Consider the following 14,235-nt stretch of genomic DNA (forward strand, 5'->3'; position numbering starts at 1 on the left):
TCCTCCCTCTGAGGCAGTGGGCGGCGGTGCTTCGTGGGGTGCTCCAGGACGGTCTCGGCCACACGATCACGGGCAGAAGCAGGAGGGGCAGCTCGGGGGCAATCTCTTCAGCGCGTCGCACTGTCAGCTTCACGAAGGGGACACACAGTGCGTCACCGGTCTTCACAGGAGCTTCCACGGCCAGGGGGGTCGCAGAGGCTCAGCGCTTGGAGCCGGATGAGTTTCTTTTCTTCGCGGTGCGAGCTACGGCTCGGGGGGGCAGTTGCTTGCGGTGCTTGGACCAGATGGACAGGTCTTTGCGGTGCTCGCAGTAGCCCCGGTGGCAGATGTCGCGGTGCTCAGAGAAGGGGCACAAGGTCCTCAGGGGTCAGCGTCACAGGATCGCTTGCAGCAGCTCTTCCTCTTCTGGGGGAAAGGTAGCGCCCACTGTTCCTGGGGCGCAGTTCAGGGGGCAAGTTCACAAGCAAGCCCTTGGAGATTGTTTGAAAGCACAAGTTGATGCAAAGTCTTTTCCTTTAGTCTTTTCCTCTCCTCCTTGCAGCAAGGCACCCACCACAGGCCAGTCTCGCAGGTCAGAGACAGTAGTCCTCCATGCAGCTTTCCCAGGTCCTTCTCTTCAGGCAGAGTTTCTTCTTGGCGCAAACAGGATCTGATTTCTTAGGAGCAGGGCTCCTTCTTTTATAGCACAATTTTTGTTTTTCTTTGTCGCCAGGGGGCCTGGGCCTGGCTCAGTCCAGTTTTGGAGCACTTTCTAGTGGTGACTCTGCTCTTTCCTTTCAGCAGCAGGGCAGAGACATCAGCCGCTCCACAGGGGGCGGAGCCAGCATTGTGGAGGCAGAGCACAGGTCTCTTCAGAGTCAAAGGTGTACTCCTCCCACCCATCCTGGTGCAATCTCTCTACCCACCACCTGGCAGCCAGCCTGTCTCTTGGAATTCCCCAGCCCTGCTCCTTACTGTTACTAGGCAGAACACACACACACAGCAGAGGCGGACTGAAATGGCCAGGTCAGTAAATACTAACTTTCTAAATGTAGTATTTACAAACACAGGATATTAAAATAAACTTTACTAAAAGAAGTATTTTATTATTCTGAGTTCAGGCATACTAAACCTGACTTTCTACCATGCTCTCTGAGTCCACTGGGATTACAGCGTGTAGTAATTCCAGCAGCCCATTCTGGCCTATGGAGAGCAGGTAGCCTTCAATAGTGAAAAACGAAAATGGCTGTAATTCGCTATTAGGACAGGCCACACACATCAGGGCATGTCCTACCTGATACCTACAATGCACCCTGCCCTTGGGCCTACCAGAGGGGTGACTAATATGTAGTTAAGTGAAGGTTTGGGGTCTGGCAAGTAGGTGCACTTGCGCAATCAGCGTGACAGTACCAGACCGCGCGCAGGTTCTGCAGTGGCAGACCGTAGACACATTTTTCTAGGCCGCTTCTGTGGGTGGCACAACCAGTGCGGCAATTCCACCAGCAGCATATTTATTTACAAGCCCTGGCACTCCTGGTGCACTTTACTAGGGGCTGATAGTAAACCAAATAAGCCAATCATGGAATCCAATGAACATCATCATTTTACCGTAGGGAGAGCATATGCACCTTAGTACTGGTCAGCAGTGGTAAGGTGCCCAGAGTCATAAAACAGCCAACACCAGGTCAGAAAAAATACAGGAGGAAGGCAAAAAGGTTAGGGATGACCCTGCAAAAAGGGCCAAGTCCAACATTGTTCAACTGGGGTTTTTCAATAAATGTGCCCAAATCTCACCTGGTGCCCTCTCAGCGCAACCTGTTCATAGGGGCGGTACTGAATACTATTGTGTGTCGAGCTTTTCCACCTCCGCAAAGGATTCTCGACATTCAGGAAACTATCCCTTTGTTTCACAATGGAGCGGTTGTTCCAGTCTTGAAGGTCCTTTGCCTGCTCGGTCTGTTCGCCTCCTGCATTCTGTTGGTCAACCATGCACGCTGGCACATGAGGGCGCTCCAGTGGTGCCTCCGCAGGCAGTGGTTTCAACACAACTGGGATCTCAGGGAGACTATCGGGATCTTCAGAGACACTGCAGCCGAATTGCCTTGGTGGAGTGTGGAAGGCAACTTGTCCCAAGGAAAGCCATGTCGGCTTCCTCCACCGGTGGCCACAGTGATCACAGATGCCTCCACTCTAGGGTGGGATGCTCATCTGGGGGGATCTGGAGGTCATAGGTCTTTGGTCTCCAGAGTAAAGGTTGCTTCATATGAACCTTCTTGAATTGCGGGCGATACGTTTGCCACTAAAAGCTTTCCCTCCTTCCCTTCGCGGTCAGTCGGTTCAGGTCCTGACGGACAACACTACCGCGATGTGGTACATCAACAAACAGGAAGGTGTAGGGTTGTATTCTCTGTCGAGAGGCTCTGCGACTCTGGTCCTGGGTTCAGGGCCATCAAATTTGTGTTTGCAAATCTAGCCGGTGTGCTGAATGTTCGTGTGAACAGTCTCAGTCGGCATTACTTGGCCGATCACGAGTTGGGGCTTCATCGGGACTTGGTCCATCACATCTTCGTGATGTGGGGGTCTCCTCGGTTGGACCTGTTTGCCACTCACGAGAACTAGCACTGCTCGTTGTTCTGCAGTTTCCAGTATCAGATGCAGGGGGCACGCGTTTCAATTGGATTGGAGTTCACAACTCCTTTACGCGTTTCCTCCCATACCCTTGATTCCTCGGGTTCTGAGGAAGATTCGCCAAGACCGGGCCCAAGTTATATTGATCGCTCCGGATTGGCCTAGAAGGGTGTGGTACACAGATCTACTTCACCTCTCATCTCACCCTCCGCTTCTTCTCCCTTTCAGGGCAGACCTTCTCTCGCAATCGCGGGGGCAGGTTCTACCAGGTTCTACACCCCCACCTCCAGAGCCTGCACCTTCATGCCTGGAGATTGAACGGGGCATCCCGAGTTCCTTCTCTCTCCCGCCGGATGTGGTGGATGTTATTTTATCGTCCAGGCAACACTCCACTAAGTCCATTTACTCCTCCAGGTGGTCTAGATTTGTCAAATGGTGTGGAGAGAAGACCATTGATCCTTTAAAGGCCCACTTTTCAGATATTCTTCAGTTTTCGCTGTTCTTGGCCCAGCTGGGTTGTGCTATGGCCACGGTTTAGGGCTATTATCAGTGTTTCTTTGTTTGCCTGATCAGCCGTCTTTGTTTAAATCTCCCATTGTTTTGAGATTTATTAAGGGCCTTACCAATGGGTTTCCGCCTACTCCCTTTATTATGCCTCAATGGGATTTAAATCTTGTTTTGACTTTCTCGATGGGTTCTCAGTTTGAACCTTTACATAGTTTGAAGAACCAGAACCTTTTTGGCCTGGCGGCGCAGGGTACGCCTTAATCTCCTGGGTTCTCCTGCTTAGCTACACAGAGACACAGGGCCACTCTGTCGGCGTAAAAGATCAGATTTTATTAGCTGCAGCTAGTACAGTTGTCCTAGAAGTACACACGGTATGTTCTCAGGAGACTGCCACTTCACTCCGTGGCGCACAATCTTATATAGTACATAGGTGACCTATACACTAACTAAGAACACACCTAAAACATACATGAAAAACCAGTAGGAATAGCCCGAAGGAAAGTCCGAGCCAATAGAAAAAGTCGGAAAACAAAAGTATTGAGTAACTCGAAGAAGCCTCTCCTCCAACTGTGTTTGCCACCCCTCCCACAGGTTAAGGTATTAACATGTCTGTAACTGGTTAGCAGGTGGCGAGATACGTTTGTGTGTTTTGGAGGACAGTTGTGAAATGAGAGAATACGAGCGGAGGACAGCGAAGGCCAGAAGATGAGATAAAGTCAGAAGAGAATAGTGTGAACCAACAGATAGTTAAGACGGGGATTAGAAAAACCAGACAGGGATTAGTGTACTCGGCCAGTCTCTAACACCAGCTTTGTAAACAGAGGCACAAGGCTATTTCGACACAATATTGCAGGAAAAGCAGAAAAGACTTCGATCGTCGTGCTGCCTGAGTGAGGGCAACACAAAATGGCGGCGGAGCATAAAATGGCGGGTCAATTCAATCACGATCGAAAATCGAATTTTCTCAAGTTGTCCTTTGAGACTCCTGTCTTTTAAAACTGTCTTTCTTGTGGCTATTACATCAGCCAGGAGGGTAAGTGAGCTTCAGGCTCTCAGTTTAACACCCCTGTTTTTGTCCATTCTTGCTGAAAGGATGGTCTTCAGGACCAGGGCTGCTTTTCTGCCTAATGTGGTTACTCCCTTCCATCTAGGACAGTCCATTACTCTTCTTGTATTCTATCCTCCCCCCTCACTATTTAAAGGAGGAGGAGAGACTTCACCGCCTGGATCCTAAAAGAGCAGTTAGCTTTTATTTGGATAGGACTAAAGGCTTGCGATTACGATCAGCTCTTTGTGGGCTACGTTGGACGCATGAAGGGTAAGGCTGTGCACAAGCACACTTTCCAGATGGATCATCTTGTGCATCAAGAACTGCTACGCCCTGGCTGGTAGCGAACCTCCTCGAGGTATTCGAGCTCATTCCACCAGATCCAAGTCATCCACTTCTGCGTTGGCCAGAGGTGTTCCTGTAGTAGACATTTGTAAGGCTGCAACTTGGGCCTCTCTCCACACTTTCGCAAAGCATTATTGCTTGGATTCCGAAATGATGAGGCACGGCCACTTTAAGCGCTCTTTCCTGCAGGATTTTGTGGTATAGAAGGGTGGACACCCTCCTCCGGGAGTGGGACTGCTGTGGGATTCCATTCTAAACGGGAGGCATCCACAGGTAGATGTATCCATCAGAAGAACAAGTTACTTACCTTCGGTAACGCGTTTTCTGGTGGATACAGTATCTGCCTGTGGATTCCTCACTGACCCACCATCCTCCCCGATGTCCACCCTTGTATACCTTAAGAGTGGCATTGTTTAACATGTTTGTTTTGCATTGTTTCTTTTATCTGCCTTTGTGTGGTTTATAGGAAATGCTTTTTTTAAATTTGGCTTTACTTCTTAATTCTACACTGTGTATTGTATGAATATTGTGTATTGTGCATACTTTAAATCTGTTGTCGGTCCACCTATTCGCCTCGGAGGCACGGAAAAAATGGGTGGAAATGACGTCATCGTTCCGACGAGGCCCTTTTATGGCTCCGGTGATGTAATGCGGAGTCGCGAGCGGAGCCGTGGTAGCATGACTACCTCGTCGGCGTGGAGAGCTAGGAAAAGTTTCAGCGGAATGCTGGTGCAGGGGAGATTCAAAAGGTGAGGAATTCAGGCAGATACTGTATCCACCTGAAAAAGCGTTACCGAAGGTAAGTAACTTGTTCTTTTGGGCTTCACTTACCCCTCTATTCAGTTGTAGGGCAGTAATCAATTTGCATTCTGCCTGGGCTAAATTTTGATGCAGCGACCGCATATCATTGCTGTCCTTGTTTCTCTTCCCGAATCCAATCTTTTAGTGCATCCCAGACTACATTCATTGATGGCGGTCCCAGATTTTTTTGCAACATTCTGGTATCCACACTTTCATACGTTCTCCATAGTTTTCATGCAGCAGTAGGGCCCTTTCAAAGGTCCAGGTGATAGGTTTTTCGCCTAGAAACATCGCTCTTTATCTCAAGTACTAGATGATTATAGTCTAATAGAAATCTGGGGAAATATTTGATTTTACTCTTCTGTCTAACCAAAGGTGAAACCAGGAAGTAGTCCAATCTAACACGTTTTTGGTGAGACGCAGAGAAGTATGTAAACCCGTGCTCCAAATGTCTTTTCCGTCCATGCATCACACAAACCATGTGTTTGACAAAAGCTGCAGAGAGCTCAGTACACTTTGAGTTTCCTCCCCATATATTTTTGACCATGTCCCTAGTCGCATGTCAAATTATTATTAAGGTCACCACATAATACAATCTGTAGTTCCCAGTGCGCTAATTCATTAGCTATCCAATCTAGCAAGGAGGGGTCATCGATGTTACTACCGTATAATGAACATAGTGTGAAACTGGAAAACCCTGAGCCCCTATACTATTGTTGTGAGTTAGGATCGCAACCCCACCCCTCCCGTGCGGGTCCCTTGTGTAGTTGCCCCAACTATGCTATAGCGCAGATTTTTCAACCGGGCCTTCTGCTATCCTATACATGAGTCTCTTGCAGGCAGACTGTCACCCTGTAGTAATTGTAGCCCTTGTGCTACCATCTGCCTTTAAAAAAAATTGTTTAGCCCACAAATATTTATTGTTGCTGTCCCTAGTTTACCTGTCATTTAGGTTCTTTTACTCCTTCTTATCCTTTGACACCCCACTGAGACAATCCAGCGCATCCGAATAATCCGGTCCCTACTAAGGCCGTTTCCTGCCTATTTCCCCCCCCCCCCCCTTGTGTAAACCAACTTGCCCTCCACCCCCAAAAACGGCCAATTAGGCATAGCCTGAGCGATGTGCGTCTGTCATGCTGCCCCACCGTGTCTCTGAGCAATGTTAATACATCCAATAGCGCCAGCTGCTTCCTCCCACTGTTAGACTCGGCACCAGAGGAGCGCAACCTGCCGATCATTCTTATATAGAAGGGTCACACCCTTTATCCTCTCCTTTTAATTCCTGCAGGTATTCCTGGGCTTGAATATTTGAAGTAAATCTGCGTATAGATCCTTTATAGTTAATTTTCTCTCACTGGATTTTGGAGGCACACCTCGGCCCCCATTTTTAGGAAGGGAGAAAACAGCTGTCGTAGTCTCCAACGCCTTCACGCTGTAGCATGGGCGAAGTCAGGTTTGACAAAACACCGCTGCAGGATTTAGGGGCATTAGGGCAAGCTTGTTCATATACCAACTGTCTCAATAGGAAGTTCCCAAAAAATAACAGCATTGCTTGGGGTCTCTCTTGCGGTTGTTTTTTCATCATTAGTGGGACACTATGAGTTTGCTGAATTTCAGATTCCCAACCCCAGTTCAGGTGCTCGGGGAAGGCATTTTTCACAAGACTTACCACTAAGCCTCTAGAATTGGAGCCTTCCACACTCTGGAATCCATATGAAGCGCAAGTTGTTTCTGCGCTGGCGACTTTCTTGCTCCTCCAGTTTAAACATCACATCTGAAATGTTCGCTCCTTGTCCAGTACTTTGCTGTTTCAAAGAATCAACTTCTGCCTCAAGAATCTCAGTCCGTGTTTCCACAGATGTCAAGCATTTTGGGATTTCACCGCATTTTTTATTTAATTTACGTAGCCCAGGTTGCACCTTTTTTGCGGCGACTTGCTCTTCGCCCATCGTTCCTAGTGTCTTCTTGAACTTGTTTAATGAACATAAAGGTAGCTATCGGTGAAGGTTCTTGGGACTGTGCATCTTCTTTTGAGCCCTCCTTTTGCTGTTCTTCTATCCCCCCCTTCATAAGATCTCAGTCGAGTATCGGAGTAATCCCATTTTAGTTGTTTACCAGTGCTCTTTCTTTTGCTATCTTAATGTGAGAAAGTGGCTCTGTATATACTGTTCCCAAATAGGTAGTGTGTACAGAGTCCACAGTTCCCAGAGGTTTGTCAGAGGTTAAAGTTAGATATAACCTTACTCTTTAAAGTGGTAGCTTGATCGAGCACTAAGGCAGTATCAGAGGACAGTGCAAAGCATTTGTTGTACACACTGAGTCAGCAAATGGTCTCACTCTCTCAAGAACTTAACTCTAGGCCAATGGTTTATATAAAAAATATATGGTTATTTTATTTTAGAAGCAAAAATAGGTATTAAAATATACTTTCTCAGAATGAGATGCTTTACTTAAATACTTTTGCAATTGACTTTTGTAGGTAGTAGGTGCAGGTTGATGCAATAGGCAACACAATTTCAATCACAATAATACACCGAGCTCAATGGGAGTTTTAACTTATTTGCAATAGATTACTTTCAGGATTACTTTTCTAACTCCAGGACTGGATCCTAGATTCAGTCCTGGGACAGTTCTTGGAAACAAGTGAGTAAAGTCGACTTAGTTAATGTTGTGATTTTTAGGCAACATTTTGCTATTTTAAAAGTTGACACTTAGAAGAAATTTCATAGAAAAACAGTCAATGATTCCCTATGGGAGAAAATTAAAGTCACAGGTATAGTATGTTCTCGTTACTTTTGTAATCCAGTACTGGGCTCCTAGGCTCAGTACTGGGACCTCTATCTAAAACAGGTAAGTAATTACGTTTTCACAGCTGGCACGATTTTTAAAGAATATTTGTAGTTTGCAAAAATCGACATTTAGAAGACATTTCACAGAAAAAACAGTCAATGATTTCCTATGGATGAAAATTGGGTTAATGGTAAGTACGGTTGTGAGTACTTTTCAGAGTCAGTGCTGGGCACCAAGATCCAGCACTGGGATCTCCTAATAGCAGGTGAGTATTTTCATTTTCGTTACTCTGTTGATTTTAGGTGAATATTTTAAGTTTTAAAAACTCCACACTTAGAAGAAATTTCAGAAGAAATCCGTCAATGTTACCCTATGGAAGAAAATTGGGTTATTGGCTTTTGGGTAAGTACACGACTGGCAGAGTTAACGTTCTGGGCACAGACTCGGGGGTCTCCAAGGGTCAGGTAAGTACAGTTGTTACACCCTCAGCGGCACAGGGGAAGGCGGGTGCAGAGTGAGTTAGGCACAATGTTATCCTATGGGAGGCAAGGGGGGCTTTGGTTGGTGGCTGCTGACTAGCAGGCCACGCGGCTGTGGGAGCTGGGCACCTGGTCACTTGCTCAGGGCAAATGGGGAAGTAAGTAGGAGTAGAAGTTACGCTGCCAGGGCCACTCGGGCGGCTGAGTGCAGGGTGCTTTTGAGTCTTCGGGCGCTCAATGGATTTCAATGGGAAAGCTCCAGGATGAACAAAGGCTGCAAGCTCGGAAACGAAGATTCTTCAGGTGCCACCACCACTTTGAGAGGTAAATTGGGTAGTTGGAGGATAGGTAGGTACCCAGGAGCTGGGCACAGGGGGCCGCAGGGCGCCGGGTGCAGGGGTGCCTTTTGATGTTGGGAAATCTTACCCTCTGTTGATCGCGGTGGGGGTACCTGGTTCTGAGGTTACAGGCGTCGTCGGGAGTGTCGAGGTGAGTCCTTGGGTGCCGGATTCGGGGTCAAAGCCGCCGGGGGGGACGTCCTCAGGGTCTTTGTTCACTCCGGCACAGGCCAGGCTTGGCGGGTGCAGGGTTCGTGGTTCCGGGCTGATGCCAGGGGTTAGAAACTTGTTTTGAGCAGAGCCACTGCTCATGGGAGTCCCAGGTGCTCAGTCACAAGGTAGCCAGGTCCTCCTGGGTTTGTGAGGTTGCTGGCCACAAGAGGTGCCGGGATTCAGCAGGAGCAGGTTTGAGGGTCGACAGGCCGGTAGGGCAGGGGCCAAAGCAGTTGGTGTCTTCCTCTTCTTAGCAGCTGCACAGCAGGTCTTCTTTCTTCTTGCTCTTCTTTGCTTTTTCGGAATCTGGAATCTAAGGAAGGAAGGTTCAGGGTACTAGATTTAGGGGCGTTACAGGTAGGTAAAGGGCAGGGACCAATGGGTCCCTGCCCTAGGGTGGGTACACCCCCTATCCTGCCACACTCCTGTGGGCGGGGAGCAGTAGCCTAGTCCTGATTGGGCAGGGCTTCCCATGTTCAAGATGGCGAGAGCCTGGACATGTGCTTCACCTCGCCTCCCCCACCTGAGGGGTGGGGTTGGCAGAGGCTGGCACATCCCCTGTCCTTACTTGGGGTTTCCGGCCAGTCCTCCCGCCAGAGTGGGGGTCAGAACCGGTTGGGGCCAGTTGCAGAGTACAGCAAGTGGCCTAGAGAAGCTCACAAAGGCAGCATGCCTTTGAAGCTTCCCCCTGCCCATCCTGGGGGAGGAGACCTAGCACCTCGCCCAGGATGTGCATTGTTGCAGGCCCAGGAGAGTGGGGGGGTCCACCCAGGGGTCCAGCAACATGTCTGCTGTGTGGCAGCCTAGGCAGCCTATCAGACCAGACGTGGATTGTAGGTTAGGTTTCAGGGGGCATCTCTAAGTTGCCCTCTGTAGTGCTCTGTACATTAAATCTCACACTGGCATCAGTGTGGGTTTAATGTGCCGAGAAGTTTGCTACCAAACTTCTCTTTCTTCAATGTTGCCATTATGGTGCTGTGGAGTTCGTGTTTGACGATCCCTCAGCACCATACACTCTTAAATGGCAGCACTGCACTTGGTGCCCAAGAATGGACCTGGGTACTGTAGGGGCACCGGGCTCATGCTCCTGTGCCCACACCACTGGCATAGGGCACCCAGCTAGAGAGGTGGCTGATGTATGCCAGGGCAGTGTAGGTTGTGGGTATAGCACACAGGGATGTGTGCCATGTCGACAATTTGTTTTGTCTTGTACCCAGACACTCAGCCTGCAAGAACAGTGTGTTTGTGTTAGGGTACAGGGCCTCTGTGGGTGGCACAATAAGTGCTGCAGCCCTTAGAGGCCTGCCCTGGTCACAAGGCCCTGGGTACCTAGGGTACCATTTACCAGGGGCTGACATGTGGCCAGGGTTTGCCAATTTGGGTTTTAGGTTTTAGGGAAGTGAGATAGGCCCTGGGCACCTGATTGGCAGGAGTCCAGGGCACTCAGTCAAAGTACATTCAGCAAAAAGTGGGGACATACAATGCAAGAAAGATGGCACTTTCTCACACTTTCCTCTTTTTATTCTTTTTTTCCTGCAGATTTCTTCCTCTGTGTTGCTAGAGCCTCGTCAGATGATGAGTTACTGCCGGAATTCAAGAGGGGGTCGCTACTTGAGAGCGTATTTCCCTGATCCGTAGAGTCAGAATCTTCTGTTAGGGGAAAAAAACTTCTCTCCTGACATTTCAGGCGACGACGCCCGCCTTGCTAGTTTTAAGGTTTTATAGGTTCCTACATTTGCCGATGTTTTCCAATTTGCAGCTCCAGCACCTCCATTCACCGGCCTATGTATCTCTGCATCGGTCGTTTGTACTGCGGGCACCAGCGTGGCTACCTGATTTGCTCTATTACCTTCTCCTAAATTCTCTTTTACAGTCTTATCATATGTATCGGAAGTGGCTTCTGGGGTTTTTGAGGTGTCTGCCCCATGATCCATCAGCCCACAGGATGCCGCTTATCCTTTGCCCCTCTCGTTCCTACCACTTTTCTCCTCTACATTTCCAAATCCCCTCCCACCTCTAGTGAGACAATGTCTTTCTGTATTTCAACTGTCAATCGTGACAACCGAGGCAACAGTAGGTTGTAGCAATTCATCCTCTACCTGATTTGGTATTTTGGCTGCTGCTTTCTTTGTTACAATGTCTTGTTTCGGCTTTCCAGCACTGCTGCGCTGTCTGGCGTCCGCTGTTGTTCCTCAGGACTCCGCTGGCTTACCGCCCACTGGGGATCTTTGCGCTCGGAGTTCTTCCAGGCTTTTCGCCTCTAGTTGCTATTGATCGAGTCAGTGGAATCCTCCAGTAACGCCACAGCTGTCAACCGTGTCCAAACAAAAAGATAGCGGCGGGGAGCACCGGAAAAGATCCAAAGCAAAACGGCCTGCAGCAGCGAGCACAGAGAGCGAATCGCAGGGTCAGTCCCAGGTCATGCAGCTGCTCGTCGATCCGACGACCCATCAAGAGAGACGGCGAGAGTTGTGGCAGCTAGTCACATGCCATCTTCGCCCCAGCCTCCATCCTGCAGCAGGCATCTTAATGCTCTGCGCTACTGTAGCATGATTGGAAACATCAACTAGATAAAACTCCGATCTTTATTGTTGCCTGGAAACCTCCTGAACACACAAGGACATGTTCTTTGCAGCAGGCATCTTTAATCTTCTGGGCTACTTTAGCATGAGTGGAAACAGCCAGTATAGAAAACTCCGATCTCTCTCTGCAGAAACATTAATCACCAAAGTTACCTTTACATTTTTGTTGCTGCCTAAAAAAACTACTGCAGGGTGACCTCTTGCCAACTCAGCTAACATGTTTAAACCCTGCATCACCAACAATACTTTTGAACTGAAAGCTTCCTTCCCTTACCTTTACCTACAGATCGTTAAAGGTGCCCTCCATAAGTTTCCTTAGTAATGCACAGATCTAAGGCAAGGTGACCTCTCCCCAGCCAATCTAACATATCCAGAGTCCTAATATGCAGCAATCTGCAAAAGAGTATAAGCTCCCCCCCCCCCCCCCCGTGGCCCCTCCTCCGCTAGAGGTATACACAATAAGCGTTGTTACAGGGTTACAACTCTGCTGCAAGCTGATCTTTCCCCCAGCTTATGATACGTCTTTAATTTGATGCAAAGTATTAAATTGAAAATGGGCTTCAAATTTCTTCCTTTTTTCACAAACCATAAACCTGGCCAGTTACAAGCGCTCCTGTTCACTTTTTATTTTTTTTATCCGAGGACCTTTTAATTATGATGCACCCAACTGCTTTCTGCACTAATAGCTGTACAGTTGGTGGCGGATTTGACATTTTTGTTATTGTTATTCCCAGTCACATCACTCACATTTTCCTTCGAGGTATGTTTAGTTATGCCTCTTTGGACGCTGAGTTTTTCCTGTTTATCAGCGCAGTATCACCTGAGCACAGCACCAACTCCGCATCACTCAGCACCACCTGAGCATCAGTGCAGCACCACCAACTAAACATTACTCCGCACCACCTGACTATCATTACGAATCACCTCCTACTGCTCTGCATCACCTCCGCACCAGCACACCTCAGCCTCACTCAGCACCACATAACTATCATTCAACATCACCTTCGCACCAGCACTCCACCACCTCAGCATCACCTCAATATGCTCTCGGAATGTGGCATCTGTTTATTTGCACCAAATATCCGTCTGCTGCTTATGTTGTAATTCAGGTACTATTTCCCAACATCCACCCTCGCATTGTTTATGCCCTCCTTAACAAAAAATATATATTACAAACCAGCTTTAGAACAAGCAGGCGCACTGCTCTACAACATAGCTTAAAAACATTAGCAGAGCCAATGGCTCTGGCTAAACACTTATGAGGTCGCACACAACGGAGAGATCTATTGGCTATACCCCTGCTTGTTTTATGTAGAAAGGGTGCACAGTTTGGAAAGATGTGTCTCCATTACTTAAAATGGCTTAGCTGGAACCTAATATGGAACTTGAGACCTAGCACTCGTCCTGTCCCCACAAATGTGATGGGAAACGGAGTAGCAAGGTGGCTCGCTGAAAGGCTATATCATCTCTTATCCATTGAACAATCTGATTTTGCCTTTGGAGCAAAGATATGCATGGAGTCCAACCTAGTGATAGCTCTGGACTTCCCCACAGCATGTGGGTTCTGGGTGTCCTCATTGGCTTTTTGCTGCTTGACCTGTCCTCTGTCTTCAATGTGGTGTACCAATATTTTCATCAACGTTCTGAATAGGATTGGCCTTACTGGGTTAGCGCTGAATTAGTTTTCTTCCATTCAGGCCAGATTAAATTAGTCTCCATTCCTGTCCATAAAGTGTCCATTAAAATATGATGTGCCTCAGAGGTGTTCTGTATCTTCAATTCTTCTAAATCTGAACAGGAGTGTGCGTTTTTTGCAGGTGTCATGCTGTTGACAACCCAAATCCTTCTTAAACTTTATAAAACTGCTTCTGACCCTGTGCTACCTCTTCAGAACTGCCTCCCTGCAGTTCAGGATTAGATTTTCTGAAGCTGAATGGAGGCAAAATGAAAATTCTTCCGGTTGGGGACAATCCATAATCTTGAACAAAACAATTTGGTCTTCCTGCTTGGGCACACTTTGGACCCTGGAGAAGGAAGTAAAAAAGAGGAATCTGAGTTTGTAACTCTCAAAACCCAGATACCAGAAAACCTGCATGTCCTGCTTTGCTCTTTTGAGAACACTGGGCGATTTCTTTTCCATTTTTGTCAAAACAGCTGGACTCGCCCTAGCAGCACTTCAGTATTCTCTCACCTAAGCTATGGGAGGGAACACCCTCAACCTCTGCGTCCCATGACTACCAAATTGCCAAGCCTCAGAACTCAAACGTCTGTGCATTTTTTAAATTATTTTTTTTTTTTTTGCATGAAGAAGTCTGTGCATGTCTCGGATGCTTGCCATACTCTCCACTAGCTGCCAATCAAGAATAGATTTCAGTTCAAGGCTATTTGCGTTGTCTGCCCAGCCTATTACAAGCATTCCCCAAGCCTCTATTATCCTGCTCCCTCTATACATTGACTCGGTCATTCATATGAAATGATAAGTTATTCTTGCAGGTTGCCAGTTTTCATCATACTCTTGTAGTAGG

At 47.9% G+C, this 14,235-nt stretch overlaps 1 protein-coding gene across 1 annotated transcript in view; it reads left to right on the plus strand.

The window, feature by feature from the left end:
* The window catches only part of STIL (STIL centriolar assembly protein), a 310,496-nt gene that overhangs the window by 73,413 nt on the left and 222,848 nt on the right, over window positions 1-14,235 (plus strand). The gene's annotated exons all lie outside the window — the stretch shown is intronic.

This window comes from Triturus cristatus, chromosome 4_2 (assembly GCF_964204655.1).
Source record: "Triturus cristatus chromosome 4_2, aTriCri1.1, whole genome shotgun sequence".
Taxonomy (NCBI): Eukaryota; Metazoa; Chordata; class Amphibia; order Caudata; family Salamandridae; genus Triturus; species Triturus cristatus.